The sequence below is a fragment of the Neopsephotus bourkii genome, unplaced genomic scaffold (assembly GCF_033783945.1).
Source record: "Neopsephotus bourkii isolate Nb327-2 ecotype Australia unplaced genomic scaffold, CSIRO-AGI_Nbou_v1 NB_1508, whole genome shotgun sequence".
Taxonomy (NCBI): Eukaryota; Metazoa; Chordata; class Aves; order Psittaciformes; family Psittacidae; genus Neopsephotus; species Neopsephotus bourkii.
Window position 1 is genome coordinate 15,524 of NW_026901984.1, and position 27,486 is coordinate 43,009.

General features: G+C 39.8%; 1 long non-coding RNA gene across 2 annotated transcripts; it reads left to right on the forward strand.

The window, feature by feature from the left end:
* LOC133221024 (uncharacterized) lies at nt 1-25,830 on the forward strand. 2 transcript variants are annotated; one of them, XR_009727858.1, is made up of 4 exons: nt 1-91; nt 2,678-2,777; nt 17,367-17,530; nt 25,710-25,830. It is a non-coding gene; the product is annotated as an uncharacterized LOC133221024 (long non-coding RNA). The 2 variants fall into 2 exon arrangements; XR_009727857.1 differs by having other exon boundaries at nt 25,671-25,824.
* The last annotated feature ends 1,656 nt before the right edge of the window (nt 25,831-27,486 follow it).

The window sequence follows — 27,486 nt, forward strand, 5'->3', positions numbered from 1 at the left end:
AAGTGTCATCTGGTTCTCCTGTATTCACTATTTTATTGATGAACTTAAAGAGCTGTTATAGACTTATCAGGCACAACTGTGCTTGTTAGAGGTTGATTTTGGTTACATCCTATCTTACTGTAACCTAAATATGCTAGTGTAAAAATGTTGCAGGAGGTGTTGGTGTGAGGGACATAACCTTGATCTTTTTGAATGAAGTGTTTATGTTTTAGGAAGGCTGGTCTGCTTGGGCAGAACTTAGAGGTTTCTTTAAAGGAAACATAAAACTTTTCAAGACTTATTTGTGTCACTTTCTTTCCTGCTTGTAATTACAATATTCTAGTCTGAAACTCATGATATTGTTAATTCAGTTTCTGCTTTCCCGGCTGCTTGCTGAATAGGTTTTAAGCACAAGTCCTTACTAATCAGCCTTGTTTTCTGTAATGGAGAAAGAAGAATATGTTTTCCAACCCACTCTATTCTGTAATTCTATGTTTCTTGATTTTTCAGAGTGAGTATGTCCTTGTGATCCGTTAAAGAGGATCCAGAAAGTTATTAACAGTGGAAGAGTTCTATCCATTGCTTACTGTGATATTCACATTATTCAATTTTCAATAATGGGGCAAAATTAGTTTTCTTACTCTGACATTTGTAGTTTCACAACAAAGAATTATTCATGAAATCCTTATGGATGGGTTTGGTTTTTTTTTCCTCTCTGTGTTTGGTACAGTTTAGAAAATGGTGTTTTTTCTAAAGCTGTATGTATATATTAGTACTAATCTCTTTCCTATTAAACACACGACTTGAGGCAACCTCTGTTAGCAATATTCTTTTTTCTTAATCAAAGAGTAGTAAGTGTTACTTTTCAGCTCATTATTACACTTATTTAAATCAATTCACTATTAACTGTGTGCACCTTTAACATTAACTTTCAAATATTCTGAAAGTGAAACTTAGTTGAAGGATTGCATATAGGTACTATGCTGAAAAAAACACATTTGATTTCAATATGAGGAGTTCTGTCATATTACTGTGTTCTGAGAACTTAAAGAATATCTATGTTGTCATTTCTTTGTATATTTCTGGGTGATATCTTTCAAATAAAAGCATTTTAAAACCATAAGATACTGTTGAAAATGAGCATTGTGAGGAGAGAGGAACTAACAGTCTCTGGAGCTCTGTGTGCAGAGCCATGATCCTCCTCTCTCTTGGATATAAACTGAAGAGTCCAAGATATGTTTTCATTTTCTTTCCTCCTCACCTTCTTGCTAGTCACCTAGCAGATCAATAGGATCTCTGTCCTTTCCTCCACATTCTTCCTTGCTGCTTGTTTATCTCTGTGGGACTAGACTGAACTTTTCCATCTCCCTCAGAGTACTGCCAGGCACTTACCCGTTTCTTTTCTCTTACGATGGTTTGAATATGACCTCCTTCTGTCCTCTGTGTAGATGGCAGATAGCTTTGTCGGCTGTTGTTTTCCAGCCATTTGAATAGCAATTCGTACGTTTTTGTGGACATTTGTAGAAATAGCTTGTACGCAAGGCAAATTAACTGTGCCTGAGCAGCTGGATATTTATGACCCATTAACAAGTGCTGAGTTTTGAGACTTTCTCAAATGATGATACAGAGCTGAAATACTGAGCACTAGGGACGTATTTGATACCTTGGTGCTTAGCAATTCAATACCATTTTTTTTATGCTTTAATATTACATTTAGTGGTGTGTTTGGAAGTGCATTTTGCTTACAGAATCAGGCTCTTTGCTGTGTGTCTTGTGCTGCTATTACATGTAGTATCTCTGGATGGAAGCATTATTGTTCTTTGCATTAGCAGCTTCCCCATCAAAGAAAACTTAAGACTACTTTTTTATGCTTCAGTGATAGCTAAGTAACTTAAGATAACTGTATGTAACCAGAGCCTTTGACATCTTGATGCTCTAGTTTGCAGTGCTACAAAATAGAGAGGAAGAAAAACGGGTACAGTATTTGCAGATGAAGAAACTGAAGGGCTAGGGTTACTCACATGACTTTTCCAAGGGTAGAAAGCTGACCAATGGAGAGATGATCTAATGCCAACAGAGATATTGCCTCTTCTCTAAACTGATTAGGTGAAAATTTTATTTTCTTTGTGACTGATGCTTTGCTAAACTGTTCAGCTTTAACTGACAATTATTCTGCATATGGATGCTCCATCCCTGGCAGTGTTCAAGACCAGCTTGGACGGAGCTTTGAGCAACCTGGTCTAGTGGAAGGTGTTTCTGCCCATAGGAGGGGGGCTGGAACTAGAGGGTCTTTAAGGTCTCTTCCAACCCTAACCATTTCATGATTCTATGTTATGAACTCAGCCACAAAGTCACCATGCTTATTTTGGGCTGATTTCTACAGTACCAGTTTTTCTTAAATATTTAAAAATACTGTTTGGGATTAAGGAGGTGATCAGTGGAAGAAATAAAAATGCATTAATCAAACATTTCTAATTCTTAAAAAAAGAATTGCATTTGTTTAAAACATCAGATCTGCAGGATCCTGCTTCTTTCTTTTACCTGTTAAATTTGATTCAATCCTCCTTTAGCCAGAGTGCAACTTCTGGTGGCAAAAACAGGCTAGTAGTTGGGAGCTATTTAAATTAGGAGCTGAGAACGGCAGGCAGGTGTTGAGTGTTTTGGTCAGACACATTAATAATACAGAAATAATTTTCAGCCTTTTCAGCCTAGTAAGGAAGAGGATGGGGACACACAGCTGAACTGGAGGAGGAACAGATGGAGATCGTGGAGTTAAAATGTCAGAGCACAGAAGTAAAGTGAGTATGTCAGACTAGACTCTAAAAGAAAATGACTGCCATTGTCTCTACACCTGCGCGAGAGGCTAGAAAGCAAGACGAGATAAACTCCTTTGTCCATTGTTACTGAGGCATGGCAGAATGACAGGAATTGATGGACATTTGGGATTCCTGACTGCTGGCTGCATGTAGGACAGATTAGGTCATAGATCTGAGGGAAGCTGTTCTGTGCTTCTGTAGAACCAGGAAAGGGGGCATATGACAGACATACTGGCCTGACTGCTTTTTAATGCTGTCTTGTATGGTTATTCCGCCTCGTAATGTATTCATTCAAAGAAGCAGGGTTAAGTTTGCAGATGTAGCCTAGGTCTTATGCCTCAGGAATATTGCAGTGCTGGCTTAATGTTCAGTTAATACCAGATTGCTGTTTTCAGTGGGACTGTAATAAATGTGGTGTGCAGAAGGCTATGTGGGGAAGCTTGAGCAAGAGTGAAGGAATGCAAGATTTTCTGCTCTTGTGGGTGATCTGTCCTGTATGTAATCAAGTTGCTGACAGTTTTCCTAATCAGTATTTCATTTTTACAGAGAGCTACTCTGCCTCTGCCATGGAGTTTAATAAAGATGCTTTTAATGTGAGCCTTGTCTTCCTAGCAGGATACTGTCTGCCTTTTACTGGATGAATCTGGGAAAAGTAGTTATGGTGAAAGATACCCTAGGGCATGAGACACTAATTGTGCAATTAATGGGAGATGCTGCCTTACACAAATTATTCTTTTCCAGAGGCATTGAATACTCTGTAGTTCCATATTAGAAAATGCCCCATGCAACTGTTTGTGTTATTCTCTAAGTGCTGTTTGTCTCTCATAGTAGGTTGAAAACCTTTGCTGTAAGAAACGCAGTAAATAGGGAAAAGAATCTGATCCCTGGAGAACTATATTATGCTGATTTCCCCTGATACATGAAGCTGGTGTTTTCTTAGTAGTAATTAACATTTATGACTTCAGTCCCTAAAACAAGCAAACAAACAAAAAAAACCTAACCAAACAAACAAAAAAAACCCCAAACCAACACAAAAAAAAAAAAAAATCAAGTCCCCAAATAATGTTTGGCTGGAACCATAGATAAAATGGCCCATGGCTGTCTGAGACAGTCCGGTAGTCTCTGGGACCTGGGAATAGTCTCCAAGCACTGTTACTACACACTGCAAAAAGGTCCTGCTGTGTCATATCACTCCTCATTTATCTCTAGGTGGAGAGATATAAACTGGTATAGTTCAAGCATATTTTTGTGTCTTATCTAGCAGCTCCATTTCTAGCATGTTCCTGGCAGTCGGGAGGGAGCCTGACATTAAATAATTGAAGAGCTGTGGAACTGGGATGGTGCTTCACAGCTAGCTGTGGCCTGTTGCTTTCCTAAGACTGAGGTCTTTCCTCTGTGTGCCCATGTAAAAATAGGACAATTACACAAGCAGTGTATAGCATGGTACATTCTTTCTTACTCTGGAATTCAAATACAGATGGAGAGTTGATAGCAAAAAAAGAAGAAAAACCTGCTAACCTTTTATTCTTGCATTATTCATATACACTTTAAACCATAAAAGGTAATTTGCTGAACACATACTCTCAATTTCTGGGTAATGCATGAGTAGCTCAGCAGCCACAGACGACTAGGTTGATGCCTCCAGCTAGCTATTCAAACATGAAATGTTACCTTGAAAGGTTTTAGGTTTTTTTTAATTGTAATTGAAACATCATTTTCTAAATAGCTTTCCATTTGACCATCAGGAAGAATGTTTGAAATCAACTGGGATCTCCTTAGGTATTAACCAGTCCTGATAGCAATGGTAATATTACGTAACATTTAGCATATTAATCTGGTTTAATGTGTCCATATGTAAATAAAACCAGTAATAATTTCTAATTTCTATTTTTAATTAGCGATATAAAACTCATATGGCTTTAAAGAAAGGTACTGATTTTAAATACTAATGCAGTTTTCCTAGCTTTAAGTGCTGGAGAAATTCTTTGCATTGCTAGTGCAGATGAAGGTTTTTTTCATGCATAACCTTGTTCATGACTCAAAATGAATATTTTAAGAAGTAAAGCATGATGTTGTTGCAAGTCTGCACTGTATACTTGGGTAGTCACCTCCTGAGGTTGTAAAAGGAAATATAGGCAGGTTCTTTGGAAAGAACAGGCCTTTCTTCTGACATTGACAGTAAGAGATAGTCATACTTCTGTGGCTACCTGAGGAAAAACTTGTGTACAGTGAACTGTGAAAGGAAGGAAGGGTGGTTTTCCATCATGGGTAAAGGATTCAGAACGGATCCTCAAGAGAGTGAAACAGTCCACATTTGTCCAAGAGCAAGAGTGAGGGGCAGTACATGAGTTATGGGAAAGACAGGGGTAGCATAACACAGGCAGAGCTTGTATGCTGCTGGACCCTGTAAGGATGGCAGGATCCTGAGGAAAAGCAATGCAAAACTCGTCAGTTCTCATGTAGGAGTCATTGCAGCAGAGTCACGCTCTGTTTAAATCAGAGATATTAAAAGTCTGTTTCATAAAAATCAAGGCAGAGGTTAGTGTGTTGGTTTTGATTTGTTTTTTTTGGTTTGGTTTGTTTTTTTCACTAGTAACAGCCTAGGCAAGTTCAAGGCCACCAGTGCTGTCAAAGGAGCAATGCTTTGTAACCTTTGAATAAGTGGGTGACTGTGATACAGCTTGAATTTCATATTGTTATAGTTTCCTTGAGTAATGTGTGAGTGCAAGATGTGGATTTGACTTACAAGGTTTAGTAACTCTCTCAAATCTAGAGGTAACAAGTTCTTCTGTACACAAACTGTTCATAGACTGAATGGCATCAAATTATGAAGGTTTCTTTCTATTAGTTGGGGGGAGCTAGAGCAGGTAATTTAAAAAATACATTATTTTTTTCTGAAGAAATGAGAGTCCCTATATACCATTACTGTGTCTGTAGTAAGGGCACTGGTAGCTTCCCTTTATAGTTCTATAGGGGAAAAAAAGTATAATTAAGGCTTTTCTCTAACTGGTCTGATTTTTTTTCCTGCTGACTTAAAGAGGATCCAGGAGTTTTGAATATTTTTTTAGCCATTACAACAAATAGATGAATTTTCAAGGATCCGTGTGTCCTGCAAGAAAACTTGGAGGAAATTTCACGAACAGAAAAAAAAATCAGAGCATCAGCTTCTTGTTTTCTTGCACTTGCCCTTGTTGTTTGTGCTTCATGCATGCCAACGTGTGATGTCAAATAATGTAATCAGTATCCGGTTTAGAGTATCTGTTATTATTCAGAAGTGTTTTATTCACTTGAGGATGTTAGGAAAGTTTCTGAGAGGGAGCGTTTTTTTTAAGTAGGCCCTTAAGCAGATCAGTTATGATTAACATAAATATTTCAGTTCTCTCAGGTGCGTCCCATGCTTGCAAGGCAGGCTCTGTGGCAGGTAGCAAAAAAACGTCTGCCACTAGCAATGCCATTTCGCCTCTTATGACCAGTGCAGGTTAGAAAAACCTCAGAATGGAAGTTCGTTATCTTCCTGTTACAGTGAACAAGAGATGCACAGCCACCCCGTGTGTGTTCTGTTTGGATCAACATGATGACTAAAAGATTGCAGTTAAGCTGTAGTCCTTGTCCTGTGTTCTATATTCCACCACAGTATGTGCTCTGCAACTTCTAATCTTAACAGAAGAGAGGAGGAAGGGTGTGAGCAGTGCTGATAAGTGCCTGCAATTATTTTTGTACGTTAAATCCTGCCTGAAATTTGATTAATTTGCCCCTTTTGGTGTAGTGTGCAGTGGGACTTGTTCATTGTTATCTTTTCACACTGTTTTTCATTAACGTATTGTACCTGACTCCTAATAACCAGGACGTTTTAATGAGGTTTCTGAACACATATACAGAGAGAGGTTATTTCAAATAAGGTATAGCAAGCATGAAATGAATTTTTAAAGTTTTTAACAGGAAGCTATTTTTTTTTAATGTGTAACAGTGTTTGGAGGGAGGGACTGGTGTCAGGTTTGGTGGGGTTTGTTTGGATGTTATAGGGTATTGTCTGTGGTTTGATGTTTCTTCTTGGACATATTGGAAGCTTTTTTTTTTTTTTTTTTGTGATACTTGAAGAGACAAGGAACATATTTAGGGTCTATAAAGCAGCTTCTGAAAGAACCATCACAACTGACACAAATACCTTTTTCCAGCTAAAATTTTCTTTACTCTTAGGTAAGTATAACCTATCTAAATAAAGGAACCAAAGTGCCTCAATATCTTGATTCAAAGAAGCCTAGCAATGCATCTTGTGATGAACACATTGGGTGACTGGATTCCACGGGAGAGTATGTGATCAAGATTGGAGTGATTGCCACAGTCTGGCAGTTTAAGTTTTGGATGGAATTGGGGTGATTAAAGGGGAAAAATCGGGATTATATTTGGGTAGCTTTTGAAGAGGAAAATACAGGAAGTCCATAGTGTTTGGAAATGTTGAAATGTGGTTTTGGTAATTACCTGAGAATTGAGATACCTGCTTGTTGAAATGTGCATCTGTTTGATACCTGCACATCAATAGCTTGCTCTCTGACCATTAGAAACGCATCGCTACAAGTAGAACAAAACTTCGTATTTCTATTTTCTGTGCAGATGAAATTCTCACTTCCATGAAATGGTATACCAGTGCCTAGAATGCAATACTTTCCATATAAATAGCCATGTGGTTGTGCTTGCTGACTCGTGCTGCCACAGTCATGGTCTTGGTGTTTTACTGTAAATTAGCCATACTGTTATGCTGTGGGTGCTTGTGGTATGTTGTCTTCAGTGTTTATACTCCCCTCACAGTGTGTATTCTCACTCTCTGTATTTCTAGATAGTGGAAAAAGAGCCCTAACAATCTTGAGTCACAACACAGCAATTGCTTGGGTGACACTAGCTGTTAACTAAGCTGGAGGGAGAAGACTGCGCAAGAGTGTTACTCAGTGCTCTATAGAGTGTGATTTCAGGGGATCAGGGTTTTCTCCTCTCCCAAACCCACTCCCAGGAGTAGGAAGCCCTGAAACACACTCACTGCTGCTTTACAATTTTCTTTCTCAACTGCTGTGTTGTGTATTAACTGTACTCCTCCTGGACACGAGAAAGCCCATTTAATCAACACAAAATGCAAGTTCACTGCGGTTTCACATAGTGTTCGGAATAGAAGAGGGAGACTTTTGTCCAAAATCCGTATTTAAGGACTAGTTTGGAAGCTCTTACTTTTTGGAACTTGTGTCTTGCTCTTGATGTTGATGTTGACTGTACTTTCAACACTTTTAATTTTAGCAGCCCCCCAGCTCTCAATATTTGACTGGTTGGTTGAACTGTTTTGTTGCAAGTTTACACTAGATGTTCCTTAAATGTAATATAACATATTCTTCCTGTATTGCTCAATTATGAGCAATGAAGGCTTTCTGCAACCAGCTCTAGATACAGGGAAGAACTACTGTGTGAAGGGTATTCACTTTGTTGTTGGAGAGCTCATGTTCAGTTCTATCTTCAGGCATGAGTCGGTCAGACCTGCCACAGATCACTGCCTCCCTGTGATGTGTTAGTGGGTAAGTTATTTGAGGCTATTCAGCTCTTGGTTTAAGATGGTTTCAATGAATACTGTTAAATATATAGGTAGGAGCTTTCTCTAGGGAAGTCATTTGGCTTGTTTTGCCTCTTATGCTCTTGTTTGTTTTTTTTTAAATCGTGACCAAGGTCTTCATGGTCCCTCATGTCTGTGTAGTTGTGGGAAGGCAGTTTGGATATCAGCACAGTCTGAAGAGGGGTGTGTGTGTATTTGAGTAGGGTTGCCAATGGGTTTTTATTACTTCCATCAGCAGAGGCTGAGGCACTTGACTAACAAAATCCTAAGGTCTAGCAGATGTGTTATTACTGTAGCAAGCCTTTTTGTGTACAGAGTTGATTTTTCAGAGTTGCTCACCTGTAATTTTTTGAGGGGCAAACTAATGAATTATTATGTTGCTCTTCTTGGACTGCAACAGATTGTCAGTTTATGCTTTGGGATTGGTAATGTGTCTGGAATTGCTAACCTGGTCACTTCAAATGCAGGTTTTGTTTTAGTGATTAATTATTAAAAGGACGTTTTCATTCTCTGACTCCTATTTGATACCTCAGTTTTCTGAAGGATTTGTAAGATTTTACTTTAATCAATAACCACAGATCCTGTGAATGTGCAGCTTGTGAATCATTTGCCATTCTGGGTGTGAGATACAAGAGCAGATGATGCTGATCCCTGTACAGAGGGGCCAGGAAATCAGCTTTCTGTTTGAATTTATACCAAGCCCCCAAATCTGTAAAGCCATCATGCAGCTGCATTCCTGATGAGCTTGCTTCGCAAGTACTTTGTGAAGATGAAAATGGTTCCTTAGAGTCCCCAGTGGCTTCTGAGCCTCCTTGCAAACCCAGCTGCAGCAGACCATGGTCAGTGCCTGCCTTATAGCTTACAGATCCCTCAGATGGGTGTTTCTGTGGGCAGCAGCACACGGCTGATTCTTGCTTCTCACATTTCTCTAAGAACTCTGTTTCTGTAAGGTCTGACAGAAGAAACTTCCCCCCTTCCAGGCTGTCTTTAATCAGTACCTTGGCTCAGGCTGGCACAAAGCAACTGGGAGCTGCACCTGAAGACCAACTTAACTGCTTGGTCAGGAGGCATACATAGGATGCTGATGGTACTATTATGGTGCTTGTAACAGTTAGCAAACTGAAGTACAATCCGTTTCTCTCAAGATGTCAACTTGACCTAATCTAGGGGGATGTTTAAGTAGCTGGAATCACAACCAAATGCAGTCCATCCTCACTGGATGTTAAGATGGTTTCTTAAAACATGAGGGTGCTAAAGCTTCTAACAGACTCTTGGTTCTTTTTTTCTTAGCAGAAATAAAACATACTGTACTCTGGCCTACTTGCACAACAAGCAAACTGTTTTGGGTAAAATTTTCCATTAAGCAAAATAAAAGTCAGTCTAATACAAACTCTAGCATGGAAAACTTCAGCTTGAGCAGTTTGACAAAGCTGCAAGTAACTGAAAACAGGGCCTTCTCATGGAAATGCCTGGCAACTTTAATGTTTGGCAGCACCAGCAGTCACACCTATTGTAACAGCAATATTGTCAAGTGCTCCCTGATTTATTATGTGCCACTGGGATGATGACCTGTTTAGCCAAGCATTTTAATAAATCACTCTTGAGCAACTGACACAGATGACCAAAACTGTAACATTTTTGAATACTTCTGAACAACAGATTTATGGTGAAACAAGGCTGGTGATTATGTGGGTAATAGAAGAGAAAAAGTACATATTGATGGATTGTGTTTAAACAACATTTCAGAGTGCCCTTGGGCTCAGCACTCCAACATATTTTATTTGTTTTGACCTTTGCATAGATGTTAGAAATGTTGACTAATCACCTCATGCTGACAATGTCATTGAGTATTTTGGGGAGACTTGTGCAAATGCAGTGGTATTCTTATAGTATTCAAAATGCCTTAAATGCTGCAGGCTTTCATGGAATACCAACATGGTGACCTTTGCTTCATGGCTGTGGCAGCTAAGAAAATCTCATTATAGGCACTGCAGTGTAACTTTGGTTTGACACAGTTTGTGTTTCTTTCTTAAAAAAATCAGCAGCCCCCAAAACCCCCCACAAATCTGCTCAAAATGCAATTCAGCAGGTAAAGCTAAGGTATTCTGTCCTATGGTTTTAGGATAGTTTTCTTAGTGGTGTGAAGTCTATTTCAGGGAATAGTAGAAAGCGTTTTTAACAGCTTCTGGAAAGAGGAATAGAACTACTTGCAGTTCCATAGGCATCTCCTGATCTCCTGCGTGGCTGGTAATTGCTAGCACAGATATATTGCTAGGTATTCCTAACCTAACACCAGAAAACCCAGTTAGTCACTTTGCAACCAGCAAAAACTTTCTCAGAAGAAACAAATGGGATAGCTTGTTCTGATGTTTTGCCCTGGGTCACAGCTGTGTCAGCTATTAGGAGGTTTCTGCAATTGTAAGGGCACTGTTTGAATGAGGCACTGTTGTGGTTTAAGCCCAGCCTGTAATCCAGAACCACGCAGCTGCTCGCTCACTCCTCCCCCTTCCTCCCCCTTCTCCCAGAGGGATGGGGAGGAGAACTGAAAGAATGTAACTCCCACGGGTTGAGATAAGAACAGTCTAGTAACTAAGGTATAACACAAACCACTGCTGCTACCACCGATAACAATAATGCTAAGGGAAATAACAAGGCAAGAGAATACAACCGCTCACCACCCACAGACTGATACCCAGCCGTACCTGAGCAGTGATCTAACCCTTCTCATCCCTCTGGTTCTGAGTTACAGGCTGGGTTTAAACCACGACAGACACCATATCTATTCCTACTTGGATATTTGACCAGCTCTGCAATATTCTGAAATTGTCACCAGTCACACCAAAATATCAAAGGATTTCTGATCCTGGCTTTATTTTGGAGTATAACAAAGGATGTTTGACTTCAGTCTGTAGGCACCACCACGGTTTTAGTACTGCTTACTTTTCAGCCACTTGGGAGTCCTGTAGTGTTGAAGTCCAGGCTGGCCTGTGGGTTGTTTTGTTTGTAGCCCCAGAAAGTGCAGCTGTGGCCTCAATTCCTAGCGCTTCTATCACAGGCGACACCTTATGAGGCACCCTAGGACACAAGTCACAGGAATGTCTTAATTTTCCCTCATTCTGCTTGACTTTGTGTGCCACTAGGGGAGAAATTGGATACAAATGCAGGAGATCCAAAAGTACAGGGGGTCTTTTCCAAGCTACTAAACCTTTCTTCTTTGAACCTGAACCAGCATGTAAGTAAAGTGCATTCTGTCCTGTACCCACAGCTGTAAGGCCCCTTCTGTTACTGCTTTTTGAAACCTTCTGGGGTGGTTCTGATACTCTGAAACAACAAATACAGCTGTAGCACCAATAGACTAGTATTTTGATAGTACTTTATCACTTCCCTGTAATTGTTTTGTAGTTCACTGTGCCAGCCAGGAGATGACTTGCTTCTTGCATAAACATTTGTGTTTAAACAGTACACAGCTCTGTCATGACTACAAGAGAGGTTTCTCTGTTACGCTGGAAAGGAAGGAAGGAAAACACTGACCTGTGAGAGCTGTAAGGATTATTTGGGGTAAAGCTTTTAGGAATTAAATGACCTTTAAGGTTAAGATCTCTTTGAATGGATTTAATACATCTGACAAAACAACTTGAACTCTCTAACATTTTTCAAATATATTTAGTCACTTGTTATTGCCACCTTTGTGTTCTGTTTAGATCACTTGTATTTCTGAGAAAGGGTGGATTGTAAAGCAGTCATACCACCTAGATGTTTCTGGGAGCTAGATGACACTCCATCTCATAGATTGACCTGTTATCCTGCTCTCTGAGAGGCTTCTGGTTTCCTCTTGTACCCTGGGGTTAAATTCTGCTTTGAAATAAATGGATGCAGTTTGAATAGGTTGTAAACTGCATTCTTTTTTTTCTCCTCTTGATTCTGTACAGCCGCCAAACAGGAATGGTAGCCTGCTTCCTGATAGCTGATGTCGGGACGGCTACAGGAATTTGCAGCTCTCAAGGGGTTGTGGTTGTCCTGCTGATGTCCCCTATAGCAGGGAGGAATACCTCATGGCCCCCCTCAAGATGTGAGGCAGGTTCTTGGAAGTAGAATATTTGGATTTTTGTAGATAACTTTTGCCTTTTTGTGAGCAAAACAAACTGTATGAATACCAGAAAGCCTAATGGGGTGTCTTCATGCCCTTAAGACCTGCTTCAATGAGAATAAATGGAATCACTTATTTCAGTAGCTACCAGAGAGAGGGATATCTTTTGAAGATGTTTGAAAGATTATTGAAATATTAATTTATATAGCTTATAAAATGGTTGCCCTTCAACATTTATGGAAGCATTTATTAACAGCTGCTGAGACTTAGCTGAAACTGCCTTGCTCTTTCTCTCTCAAAAAGACCTGCAGAACAGGCAGATCTTAAACTCTGTCAGGTCAGTTGATTTTTGGCCTTTGAGTGAGTAGGCTGTTAAAAAAGCCAACACAATTTCAGTGGAGGGAGGGGGAAAGTTAGTGCTGTGTTGCAGGAAGCAGCTGCAGTGGTTGCTGTTAACCGACTCAGAGGGAATGGCCCGGATACTTTAAAGTCGTGTCTCAGGAGCTTTAGTGGATCTTGAATCTTGCAGGCTGCTGCTCTTTGATTCTTCAACCTGCAAAGAAGATAAAGTGGCATGCTTTTGCTGTCAGGACTAGCAATGCTTCGATATTTTGTTCTCTTGTCTCAGAAGCCAAGTGGCTACCAAGCTATACTGTGTGATTGCTTAGCTGCTCTGCATTTAAGGGCAAATAGGAAGACTTGTATCCTCTTCCTTTTCCTTATTGTAGTAATTTTAATACTCTCAAGGAGTTAGAGGTTGATGGCCCTTTGCCTTTCTCTTACCCTCACTAATTGCACTTCCATGCATCCTTGACCTACACAGGTCTTCTTAGAGAAGAAAAATGGCCCTTTTTTCTATGTTCAGTTCTTGATCTCTGTGAGCAGAGAACCAAATGAAAATTGGTGTTACTTACTCTAACAACACTGATCTTGAAGAGAGTTAACAAAGTACTTCTGCTGGGCTAGCTCAAAGGTAAGTGGCATTGTAACAGAATGGAAACATCACAGTATCACAGTATCACAGTATGTTAGAGATTGGAAGGGACCTCAAAAGATCATCTAGTCCAATCCCCCTGCCGGAGCAGGAACACCTAGATAAGGTTACACAGGAACGTGTCCAGGCGGATTTTGAATGTCTCCAAAGAAGGAGATTCCACAACCTCCCTGGGCAGCCTGTTCCTGTGTTCCGTCACCCTCACTGAGAAGAAGTTTCTTCTCAAGTTTAAGTGGAACCTCTTGTGCTCCAATTTGTACCCATTACCCCTCGTCCTTTCATTGTTTGCCACTGAGAAGAACCTGGCTCCATCCTCGTGACACTCCCCCTTTATATATTTATATACACTAATAAGGTCACCCCTCAATCTCCTCTTCTCCAAACTATAGAGACCCAGCTCCCTCAGTCTTTCCTCATAAGGGAGATGCTCCACTCCCTTAATCATCTTAGTTGCCCTGCGCTGGACTCTCTCCAGCAGGTCCCTGTCCTTTAAACTGAGGGGCCCAGAACTGGACACAATATTCCAGATGAGGTCTCACCAGGGCAGAGTAGAGGGGAAGGAGGACCTCTCTCGACCTACTAACCACCCCCCTTCTAATACAACCCAGGATGAAACATACTTACGTGGCACCCAGTTGGGGCCCCTAAACTGCCATTAGTGCTTATCCTGAGTTTTGAGTCCACAACTGACTTTTAATGGAACTAACCTCTTGCGATGAAATAGCATTTCAAGAGTATTGAAAAAGTCTTAGCTCTGAGTGTGGAGGTTGTAATTATGCAAGATGCTTTTTTGGATAAGATATAAGAGAAAGGTGCTTGGGTAGAGTCACCTGCTCCTGGTGGTTATCATTGCTTGAGCTTGTCGTTTTACGATGTTAGAGTTAACACATGAGTGTGGGCGAAGGCTGAGGAGGGATGCTGTGAGAGAATAGAGTGACATACAATCAACTCTGGGTGGGCGCAATTTAAAAATGTAGTTGATATGTGTAAAGCTGTTAATCTGAAACAGTTCTGTGTATGCTGCTTGGCTGCTGAGTTTAACATATACATATCAAACCAAAGACAAGGGGAAGCACTGAATTGCAATTATGCTTTGAGCAATTGAGTGTGAGTAGAAATGGAGGAGCTGTTTTGCCCTGTTTTCAGTGAGAGAGATGTAGGAAATACACACTTCACAGGGAGAATAAAGGAGTAGCAGTGATAAGGAATGAAATAAAAAGAACCTTAAGAGAGAGAGAAAAGGGCTGGCCTTGACTGGGAAGTCTGGACAAAGAATGGGAAGAGACAAGCAAGTTGTTACAGTAGTGTGGCTGTTTGGCTCTGCTGTTTGACCTGGTGGGTCTTGCAATGTCAGTGAGGTGGGAAACCCAGGAGACAAACTGTAATCTGTCTAGAGAATCTGGGGTTTGACACACGCCCACCTTTAGCTTCAAATGGTAACAAAGAAAGGTGACTATGCAAAGAGCATATTTTCTTTCTTCTTGACCTCTATTTCACATGTTAATTAAAGAGCAGTCTTCGTTATGGAACATCTGAGTCAAATCAGCTTGAGTAAATACTTGATACACAACAACTCGGTAGGGTTTAATTGTAGTATGACGTACCTGAGTAATAGCTAGAACATGTGTATATATAAACTGCTAGATGGAAGAGGCAGCTTTTGCCTTGCAAGGTCTTCTGGGGCTTCTATCTGCTCCTCACCTCTCCAGTAGGAAAAAACCAAAGGCCCACAGTTTGCCAAGACTTGGATTACCTGAAGGGGTCCAAACATTGCAGTCTGATTCATACTACATGACTAGCTAGGGTGTTTCATCAATCAAAATGTCTTGGCTATTGTTTTTTCATATAAAACACTTCTTGGGGAAAAAAAAAAGAGTAAAAAACAAGTAAAAGTTTATTCAAAGAAAATATTTTTTTAAATCCTTCAACTAAAATTGTATGTCTGTCAAAATGAAAGGAGTAGAAGAGGAAAAATACATCTGGTTTCTCCAAGTCACAGTACATTTTCAAACTCTTAGTCAGGTAATTTTGCATTTTCTGTGTTCAAGATGTCTCTTTATCTGTCTGGGGTGAAAGTGTTTGAATTTCTGCAGATAAATGGTAATTTGATAAGTATTGTCATAAAGTAGCGGGAGAGCATATTGCACTGTGGAGCTGTTTTATGCTGGAAGCAGATCTGTTTGGAAAATGCAAGTTCATTTAAGCTTACTGTCAGCAGTAAGAGGTTTTTGTAAAGGAGCTTTGTCAGGAAACTTTCTGTGCTCCTGAGTGAAATTTCTTGTCAAAAAAAAGTTCTGTGAAAGAGAAAGGATTTTTCAGAAAGAATTTTCTGGTTTTAATATTGGATCGAGGATCTGAAAGATGGGTTGTGTTTCCAGTTCTGTCACTGATGTTCTCTGTGGTCTTGGACAAGTCACAAATGCTTTGTTGTTCAGAATTATCCATAAAATATGAGCAGTTTGATTTTAGGGTAATTGTTTAAGGGCAACAAACTTATGCTTTTCAGTCCTTTAAAACTGGGTGGTTGACCCTACGTGTCATGTGAAGTAGTTAGGAGACAAATTCATGGACACTTAAGAATTTGGCCTTTGTATTTCCTTTTACTCGTTTTCCCACTATGTAATGTGAATTACAAATCCAAATACTGGTTTGGAGCTAGAGTAAGCAACTTGTAAAAAATTCTGGGATCTGAAAAGAGAGGTTGAAATTGGTAACTAGATACAAATTTTAAGAAAATTTGGATAGCATGAGCTCTGAAATGTTTCATTTTAATCTCTTGCACTGTTATGTTTTACTGGAAAATACTTGGGGAATAAGAAAGACTATTTGGGTCCAGCCTAAACATTCTGCCATTTTGCTGTGCTCTAATGAAGTTCTTGGGGTCTTTTATTAAGTGATAATGCTTGGAGGCAAGTCCAAGAATTTGCTCATCAGGAAGCTTCTTGGCTTCAGAAGAACTGAGGGTTGGGACTCGCAGAACTAGCTTGTAGTCCCTCATTTTTTCTTACTTGCAAGAAAAAGATAGATGCCTGTAGCTCTTCTGAAGGGATAGCTAGGACTGAAGTATCAAATGAACTTGATGTTGTTAATGACTTCCACTCAAAAGCTTTATTGAATCTGTTAGCTCACCGCCAAAATGGTGCGCTACTGGTCTGGCTGAATCTAAGGAGGCAGGACAGGTAGTATTGTGTTACAGCATGCAAAGCCTGGTAACACTGGGAGGGACCCAGCTGGGGTGTATTACTTTGCAGAGTTGTATAGCTTTAATGCTTAAGTGTGTCTTCTGCTATCAATAACAATAATAGATCAACCTATATAAGTACTTGTAAGATTTACAGGATGTAAATCTATCTGTGATGTCCCAGTTCTAGAGTATTTACACCTTTGTTAATGGAACTGATGAAGTAAGTAGAAAAGTAAATGTTAATCCAGAGATTTAAACCAGCAAATATAGTTTTTGCTTCTACAGCACTCAGAGTGGAAAATTCACCAGTTTCACAGTGCTAGTTCTAACAAGAACTGTCAGTTTCTTTAAGTAATTTAATTGTCTATAATCTAAATGTGATTGCGTTTCCCTGATAGCTGGAGATTTGCTTTCCTAATTTTTTTTTTTTTGCTTTCTTGACTTTCTGTTAACTAAGCTCTTAATTTTCTCTTCTTATCATTTTAGCTGTTTTTCATGTTTGAAAGAGCCTTTATAAACCAGCTGTATGGTGTCTTAATTTGGTGTGGCTTTCTGGAAATCTAAATGCATTTATCAGCAGGATCCCATTTACCTGCATGCTTACTGACACCCTGTAGAAATCCAGACAGCTGATGAAGCAGAATTGCTTTTTGCAGAAGCTATGGTGACTCCTTGACACAGATTCAGTTTCCCTTTATGCTTTCTGTTTATTGTAGACTGTCATACTGCTGCTGGAGATCACTCTCCATGATGCCTTTGGAGCCTTTTCTGTAAATGTGAGTCCATTGGCAGTCCTGTCATAGCAGCTCTGTGGTTATCAGCTACAAGCCTTGGCCAGCAGTGCTGCAGTTCCACATTTGAATTTCCTCAGAGCTCTCAGGTGAATGCCATCCACTTCTGGTGATGTACTAACATCCAGTTTGTCTATTTGGTTTAATACTTCGTGTGTACTTGCTTTAAATTGATCTAGCTCCTCTGAGCTGTCTGCTGTGATGAATGCCATAAGACATGGGATACTTCCAATGCCTTCTGTAGTAACAACTGACCAAAAAGAGCATATTGAGCTTCTTGGCTGTGGTCTTATCATTCCAGAGACCCCATTTTATAGCATAATCATCAAGATTTTCCCAGCTCCCTTGCTGGCCTAGTATAGTTAAGAGAGTTTTTACTGTTTAGCCTTGAGTATTTCCAAGGCACTCTTCACGTGCTTTTTCAGCCACTTTTCCTGTTATGTTTCATGTGCTTTTCTAATCTCCTAGTTTGGACAAACTTCATAATTTTTTCATTCTACTTTAATTCAAAATTATGCCCTACAATATGTCTATTGTTAGTGCAAAGGACAATAAGGTTTGTTACAATCCTGAACCACTCTGAATCAGGTGAGACCTTTTCTGGCATCTCCCCAACACATACTGTGTGTTATTATTGCCTTTGATTTGAGTAGCAAAATTGCCAGTGCTCAGAGCGCCACTTGGGTGCAGCCTGTCTGTGCTGGCTCTGGAATGAACAGCTGTTACTGCTGTGGTTGGTTACAAAATGAGCTTGTTACAGTGAAATGGCTCAGTGCAGTTATGTTCACAGCGTACAGTAAAAAAAGGAACCCCTGGGAGCCGGGAAGCAGAGAAAACCTGAAAGCAGAGGATTGAATAGTACGTTCAGATGTTCAGGCCTGCACATCAAATTGATATATTGTACCTGTCTTTTGCTCTCTTCAGTTTTCATGGGCCCATGTGGACTAAAAGCGCCACCTGGTAAAGTGATGTCAACAGTGATGGCTCCATAAGAAAAAATGGGGTCAGCATATATGAAGAATCATTGTTAACTGTCCAAATCCTGACTTCGAGGGAACCTTCTGGATTTTTATTGCAGTGTAGCAAGTGAGAACGTATGAAATGAAGGTGAAGCCCCTGATATTCTATGGGACAGCATCTAAATGAATTGGGTCAGGATGTGTGTGAGAAGGGAGCTGTGACAGGCGTCAAAGCTATGCTTTAAGCAGAATAGCTGTTGACCAAATGGAGGCATTAAGTTAGTTCCCAAATTGAAAAACTAATAAATAAAAAAAAAAATATTCCAGTTGAATTTTCTTGTGCTACGTTACTTAAAAACTTACATAAGGGAACACTAAATGGTAGACATGTATATGCATTGTTTTAATCAGAAATGTTAAGAGGAAAAAGTACACTTTGATTCCAGAGGCAGATTAATCAGTCTTTCTGGAGAAAGTAATGCAGCTGGCGCAAGTAAGGTAGGCTGTCTCCTGCCTCACAAGATATGCCAGGACCTAACCTTACCAGGAGGAGTCAATGCTGCTGGATGGTTATCTTGAATGCGTAGCATCTTAAGGTGTCCTAGAGGAAATTTAATACTAAACTTTAGAGTAGGTTTGGATCTGGCTGTGGCTCTGACTTGGTGCTGTGGGCCAAAGTTGCTATTTGGTGACGCTGTAATCCTCCCTAGTTTCAATGGACAGTTTTTAAAGAAAACCTTTGTAGTCTGTCCAGGTACTCTTCAGTGTTTGAAATGTGTGTGTATGACAAACAGAACTTATTTTGGAGCAATGCTTGGTGGCAGCAATTTTGGGTGCTGTTTGATTAAGCACTAGCTATCTGGGTATATTCCTTCACATGTTATCCTCTTGAGGAGAAGAATAGATATATGGTTCTGGCATCTTTGGCAGGGAAAAACTGACTTTCACAGTCCTTCTTCAGGTATGTGTAGCCTGTGAGAGATGGGAATTGATGCGGAGAAGCTTAAAAACCTTCACAGACTCCAAAATCCAGTGTGGGCAAGGGGATGGGTTGCCTGGTTGTAGTCTTTTTATAATCTGCCAGGTGTGAATGCATTGCAGAATAAAACCTATTAATTTTTCTTGGACATGAAATCAGGGAAACAGCTTTTATCAGGCCTTACATCTGTTGGTGCCTTAGGATATGCAGACAGTAACTAACAGCAGGAGGCCTGGAATGTGACAAAGTACTGGCAAAGTGTGTTTCATCTGATTTGTTTGTTTGACACTGTGGTAGGAGTTTCAATTAGCAGAATGACTGTACCCTAGCCAAATGAAGGAAAAATTACGGTAAGCCAATGTCTGCAACCCTGTTTGCTCCTCTGAATGTGTCTGCCTTGCAGTAAGGTGGTAGGTCCATTTAGTATGTAAGGTTTTAGATCCTTACCGCTGCTCCCTACAGCATGAGGCTGGAGTGTTTCTCCCAAAACAGTGAATTGAAAAAATACTCTAGGCTGTTGGTATGCAACTGTCACCTATTGTGTAGTTCCTAGTTGTTTCTGAAGAGCTCAGAAATGATGCCAATGACATTTCAAATTTAGGGCTGTGATCTCTTTCAGAGCATTGCAATTATGTTATCCCTCAAAAAGAGTTTTTTTTTCCTGCAAATGTTCTGCTTCACTACCACGTATAGGTGGTGTGTGGAGCTGTTAGGGAGGTACAGACCTTTAATCTGCATCTTCAATTACAGTGTGCTTGTTTTCCCTGCAGGAAGGCTCAAGGGTGGCTGTCTGCCTATGCCATCAATACAGCAAATGACTTAAGGACCCAGCAAAGCATGGAGGACTGGGGTGGGTCCTTTCCAGATTCTGATCTAGACGTTGGTGTGCCTGTATGAAAAAGTAGCAAGATTTTGCCCTTTTTTTATTAAGCTTCTGGAACCGTGTTTTAGAAACAAAAGCATTGTTAGAGATGTAGAAATACTACTTATGATTCAATTGAAGCAGTACAGAGAATAATGTTGATAAGCCTTGGGGCAGATAAAGCTGTGGGTACTGGACTTAAAACTTCTTATTCTGAAGCAATGAAATCAAACTCCCGAATCCCATTAGTTATCCTGTATTTATGGCAGCTGGGGAATGTATGGCATGACAGTTTAATTGTGGTTTTTTTTCCATGATATAATAAAATACCTCAGAAGCCTTTTTATTTGTTAGGCAAACGCCATTTTTAACACTTCTTTTTCGCCTGATGGATACTTCTCCTCTATCCCAAGATCCCCTTAACTGCACTTTGCTTTCTGAAATAAACAGCAAGCTCTTGTACTTGCTGAATGGTGTATAAGGTTTGACAGCCTCCAGAGAGAGCTTTGAAAAATGGGGATGTCATTCAGAAAAATCCTTTTTATTTGGTATACTCAATATTGCCATTGAAATGCTTGATTTTGAAATAGGTATTGTCAACTAAAGCTGGAATAACTGATTCACTGTTAAAGAAACACACCCTTGTGGGTTCTGCTTGGGCATTACTATGTTTTGCCTTTTTTAGGGATTGGTTACAGATTGGTCATTAGCATAAAGCAGTGCAGGAAATCCTCAGTCCCTTTTCAGTAAATAGAGAAAAGTATATTTTCCCTGACTAAGGGAGGAAATGAAATATTCTGCCAAGCTTACCTTCATGTTTAGATGAGAGTCTGAAAGAGTGAGGCAGAGTCTGCAACAGCTGCCTGTAAGGGTTTTGGGGTTTTCCAGTTCACGCACATCAGTGATGAACTGATCTACTTGGGTGTCATGGTTTAAGCCCAGCCAGTATCTCATAAAAGGAGCTCTCAGAGAAAGAAACACATATTTGCTAGACTTTGTATAAACTCTCTGCTTGGTCACTATCACTTTTGACCATAAAAATGACAGGTAGTTCTCCTCTCTGTAGAGTTCTGCTGACCCACCGTTTCTATTGTTGTAAAACACAGTGACCTGACTGCGTTCCCTAAAAAAGTAAAGGTTTTCCCTTTTTCTTGCTAAATATTCCTGTTCTGTGATAGACAATAATCTACATTCTCTCTCATCCTCACTTAAGGGTTGAGATGAAGACAAGCCTACTACCTTCTCCAGAGTTTTGAGCACTGGTTTGTGTTAGGGTTTTATTCAAACCTTGTCCCCTCTCCTCACCAGAAGAATGCACAAATGTAATCCTCACTACCACAAATCCTTCCATCCAGTTTCTTTCATTTAGGGAAAATAAATACAAACAAAATAGGTCAAGCACAAGTATGATATATACATATATGTAATATAAAATATGTTACCTGTGAAAAGTCAGGGTTAGAAAAGCCTAATTATCAACAACTATTAGATTGTCTTTCTGCCTCTGTAGCACATAGCATTTTCCTTCCATCTAGGGAAGAACCATAGCCATGCCCAAGTCTCTCAGCACTGCAAGCTTCCTCAGTCAAGTGAAGTGTCAGATGATGACAATACCAGTACCTAAATGAGGGCTACAAGAAATCTGGAGAGGGACTTTATGGAAAGGAATGTAGGGACAGGACAAGGTAATATGACTTTAAGCTGACAGAGGGTAGGTTTAGGTAAGATATTAGGAAGAAATCCTTCATTATGAGAGTGCTGAGGCACTGAGAAGCTGTGGTTGCCCTGGCTTCTCAAGGCCAGGCTGGATGGGGTTTGAACTACATAGTCTAATGGAAGATGCCCTTGCCCATGACAGGGGAGTTGGAACTAGATGAGTTTTAAGGCCCCTTCCAACCCAAACCATTTTGTGATTATATGCTACTAACCAATAATTGCATATCTACAGAGTAATAATGGCCTTGCAGTAGTCAGGCTTAACCTGTTCCTGGGTTGTTCATCCTCTGCCAGGGCAATGCACCTGATTTGTTCCTGGCTACTGATGTTTTCAAAGGTACAATTGTATCAGAGGTATAACTTGTAGATCATACACTGCATTTCTGGAAAACGTCTGACCTACTGCACAGTGTGTGTACTGTGGCTTTTGTGATGGGAATGAAACTATACGATCTGCCATACTGGAAACTTCGGACACTGACCCTTGGAGCAGTTCACCATTCTCACAGCAGGAGAGGCAGTAAGTTCTGTAGAGTGTGTTTCCAGAAGGAGATGGAAGTTCATCGTTTTTATGTAGGAGCTGCAGTATATCGTAGCTATAGTGTAGTGGAGGTACTCAGCCAAAAGCTTAAAAATCAACAGTGCGAGCATGAAGTTTTGATATATGTCTTGTCATTTTTCCTATTAAGTGATAGCAAACTGGAGAAAATCACCAAGTTGCTAACAGTTTTAAGTAACACGTATAGTTGGTAATATGCACATCTTTGAATATCTTGTCTGTCTTCCTTGAGAATCTCAATGGCTTTAGGAGGAAATGGGCATTCAAAGGTTTCATAGCATATTTTAAGATGTGATAATTTAAAACTAGATATAAATCAATGACTTGTGTAGGAAGAAAAATAGAACTAAGAAAGACCTTTAGAAAAAGTCAGCAGGCAAAAAGCAGTGCTAGTCATCCTTTTAAAATATATCTGTATATCTATGTGTTTTCCTTCTCAGTTTTTTGAAGGGTCTCTTTCACTGTCATAAAGCTCCTCTGTGAATAGGAAAATCTGGAATTAATGACCATTTAAACATAAAGTTAAATTAAAATTCTTCTTAAAGAAGAGACTAAATTGTCTGGCATCTGTTACTTGAGGAGGGAAAAAGAAATATTAATAAGAGAATAAATCTTAGTTACTTAGATTTTTTTTTTACAAATCCTTTTTTTATTGATTAATCCTTTGTTGATAGAGGTTTAATTGTAGTACTCCTTATGTTGTAACTGGTGGATATTTAATTGAAGTAATTCTCTAGATAATTTACAGGCATGGACATGCATTAATCATGCTGTTTAACTTGAAGGTATTTTAATTGTAGGTTACCAAAACATAACTTAGTTCAAAACCTACAGAAAAAGTGTGGTTACATATGAAGCTTTTGCTTAATGGGAGGGAAAAAAAAGGAAAGGAATTGGTGGGAGAAGATTAAATTTTCTCAGAGCCAAAGCAATCACTCGGTGTACAGGTTTTACTTCCCTAGTGCTGGACTAATCTGCTTTTGCCAGAATCATGTTTTCATATTTTATCCTGAAGAGACTAGGGAAACTAAAAAAAAAAAAAAAACACCACCCAACACTCATGGTCATTCAGTTTAGATAGCTGTTCAGGGTTTGAAAAAGTTATTCAGTCTAGATCATTCTAAAGAGTGCACGACTAGGTTGACAGGTTCAGCTGTAGTGGGAGTCTCATTTATACTAGACAGGCATTTTCCATGGTTTAGGACGGGTTATTCTTCAACTAAGGTTAGTGAGAGGCATGACTTCTGTGTCAGGTGGGAGGGAGACCTTATTCCAGCCAAGAACCCAGCATGTCAGTGTAGTGGGTCCAGCTGTGAGGTACACACTCCTGGACTGGGCTAGGGAGTCTCCTCTGTTTATTCTTCACGTGTTCCTGAAGAGTAGAGACTTTCCTGCAGTGACTGCAGACCCTGTCTTTCCTGGGGCCAGGTAGCAAACACACAAGCCTGACTCTTTCAGGTTCCCATGGCACCTAGCCATTGATGTTGCCATCACTGGTGCTCATTTTCTGTCACTCTGGAAGGCTCAGCGAGGAACAGGCTACTGCCCTGTTCTTCTAACCACTCTGTCCTGTTCTCACTCCCACAGGTTCTATCTCCTTTTGTGTTGTCTTGAAACTGGTCAGTTTATTGGGCTGAAGGGAGGTGTGTGGGGCAGGAATGACAGCAGCCTGGCTTGCATGGTCACAAGGAAAGCAAGAGTTCTGTTAAATGTCATTATGGACCATATGTTAAATATTTTCAAAAGTAAATGTGTTTAGACAATAGGATTCTTCATGGAAAGAGCATGAAAACTGAGTGAATTGAGAGACAGATGCTCTGTGTTTTCTCATGTCCAGTAAATAACAATGTTGATGATGACTTCAGCTATTTATGGACAAAACAATGCTCTAAGCAAGCAGGAAAATTCTTAACAGACCTGCAGGTGGTCACAATTTTTTGATGGTAGCTTATAATTGTATGCTAGGGAAGAGTCCTAACCAGTGCTGGCCTATTGAAACTTATATTCAGGTTCCTGTTGGTGATTTGTTTGTTAAAATGATGTTGTTTTCCACTTCCAATAGCAATGCAGGAGGAATGACAGAAAATGGGACCTCTCCAGATTTTCTCATTGGCAAGCCATTACATTATGTCAGTTTCTGGCCGAAAAGATCTCTCTAGTTCACTCTCATGCTGGCAGCTAATTAACTGGATGACAAAAAGTGGATACGTGGGATTGATAGGCTTCTCAGACTACAAGCCTACCCTACTGGGCTGGATGAGCTTTGAAATGTCTGTGCCCAAAGCAGGTGTGCCCTGGCTGCTGAGGGGGATTTTTACTGAAGATGGCAGCACTTTCGTGTGTTTTCCCATTGGCACTGTTTTTTAAAAAAACTATAAAATCTGAAAGGCATTTCCTAACTGTGAATAAAGCTGTAGTCCTCTTTCAAGTGGTAGAGCACATGTGTAGGCATCTGATTCTATTGTTTCCCTTGGAAGAAAAAGCATTGCCCAAGGTCTCATTTGAAGTACTATTCTGGGAAACTTGCAGCAGAAATAGTAGTGTTTAGTTTTGCGTTCTATAAAAATCCCACAACTTGAGCTTCCACAGAAGAAAGGGAAATCTTGATTCTTTCTCTTCTATATGGCTTTTTCTAAATCTGTACTGAATGTAAGTAGGTGTGAGGCCTTGCTGTAGAATTTGAAAGTGGAATTTGTGATGGGAATTCTTTTGAAAGAGAGAACTTTCAGTAGTGTGATTTTATTTTTTTTTTAATCTGAAATCAAATTATTACACCCCTAAATTATTTTGCTGATTTGTCAGTTTAATAATTCTAGTTTTCTGAATGTGGTATTCTGCACATCTAACATCCTTTTAAATCTACGGCTAACTCTCATGGTCATCCTTCGAGACAGATAATCACTGTTCTAATTTTCCAGATGGGGAAAAAGAAAATTGAACACTGACAAGTTACTCTAAGTCTCGTTTATTTGTTTTGGGGGGTGGGGTGGTTTTTAGGCTTCTGCATGGCAAGCAGTCTAAGATGCCACTGGTTTTCTCTATTGCTTTAATCCAGAACAGCTCTACTTTTCTGAGGCATAACAAAACTTTTTAGAATATGGGAAATATTCTATTTGGCACCTGAGTGATTTGTCTGTTGTATACTCAATATAAGATACCTGTGATAAATTCTCTGTGTCTTTGGCATGTGGAGTAAGGGCTGAAGTTTACTTCATCAAGGATCCTATCACCTGTAGTGGCCCATATTTGATCAGCACTGGCTTCATGAGTCAGTGCTGCCACAGGAATACGCTTCATCTTTCTAATTGCTAAAGGAATAGAAAGTTAATCAGTGAGTACCTGGGTAAGTTTTGCATGCAGCTGAAATGCAAATACATTTTGGAGCTCTAGTTTTTAATTTTTTGCAGTTAGAAGCATTCATGTTTATTGTGTGTTTTAGTGGAAGGTGCAGCCAGATGTTTGGGTTTTGTCTTAATGCTGGATAAGCAACATCTAGAATCAGATCTCATCTGGTGCTCAGCTCTATCTGCCTTTCACGGTCCTCACACTAGACAATAAGGCCAGGCCAGATGAGTCTTGGCTGTTGAGTTGCTTGCTCAAAGCTATCTTGGCTTCTGAAACACTGAGATTTGGGATAGCTTTGTGCTGAATTTTTCCAGATACTTCTCAGTTTTCCTGCCAACGCTTTTTGTTCAGGCAGGTGTTGTGGACTGTAGATACTTCACTGACACAGAGGAAGCCTGGCCAGAGCATATTTGCATGATGTCATTGCAGACCTACCCTCTTTTTTGCTTTGCTGCAAAACCAAACAGGTTTCTGTCCTGGAAATCTGAAGATAGTCTCACAGACTAAAGCTAGATTATCTGTGCAGTGCTTTGCTATGCTTGCTTATTCAAATCTTTGTTGTCAAGTCTGAATTTTCCATTTAATCCTGTTACTTATGTTATGGATATGCCAGTTGGGTAAGGGGAACGTGTATTGAAACAGCTATTGATGAACACGGAAAGGCTTACTATGTCATCTAGCAAAGAAAGTTATCATCTACTCCTGAGTAGTAAGAGATTGCTTTTAAAACTATCTTTGCATTGACACTTCCCTTTCTTACAGGTCAAACGCATAAATACCTTATTATCACTTGCAGCTGAAAAACTAAAATAAAAAACGTTCAAGGAAGATCTTTCTTTGGCAAAAGTGGGATCTACTGTATTAATTGCATGACATGTCTTTAAGAGGAACACAATGAGTTCAGTATTAGTTGAATGTTGCATGGTTATATCACTAAATACATCTGAGAGGACCATTTAATCTCTGCTGTGATGAAGGTATTAAGGTGGTGTCGTCCCCCTCCTCCTTTTTTTGAAAGGACTAGTGTTCTCAACTGTAGTTTTATTTTTCTTTCATGATGTGAACAGTCGGTAGTCAGTGACTTCACAGTAGTTCCAGTGCAGGGGGCAGTATATCTCCCTTCTGAGACTGAACACTTCGTGTGATACCACTTACACAAATACAAAAGGTTGTATTTTCCCATGTCTGGTAGAAGATCATGAAGTTCTCCTTCAAAGCTATAGGTAAGCACCTCTGTAGTTTCTCTTAGCTTACGGAGACCAGTGTATGTTAAGACTGATCAGACGTACACATATCTAGACCAGTTTTGGCATGCTGTATGAATGCTGTGACATTGTATCTGGTTCTAGATACCTGTCCAGAAATAGCAGGAAGCCAATTGGCCTTCTAAACCTAGTGCTGGCTTTCTGTGAATTACAAGCTATTGGAAAGTGTTTTGCAGTGCTGTGTGAGACGCAATTGATAAAGGGTTTATTGCTAGTTTTATGCATTTCCTGTGTTAAATCTTGACAAGATAAACTAAAATCAAGCATAATGAAAAGCTGAAACAAGAAAAATAAATTACACCCTTTCCTATACCTCAAGAGGTGTTTTTTGTTTATTTCACTATAACAGTATTATTGGTC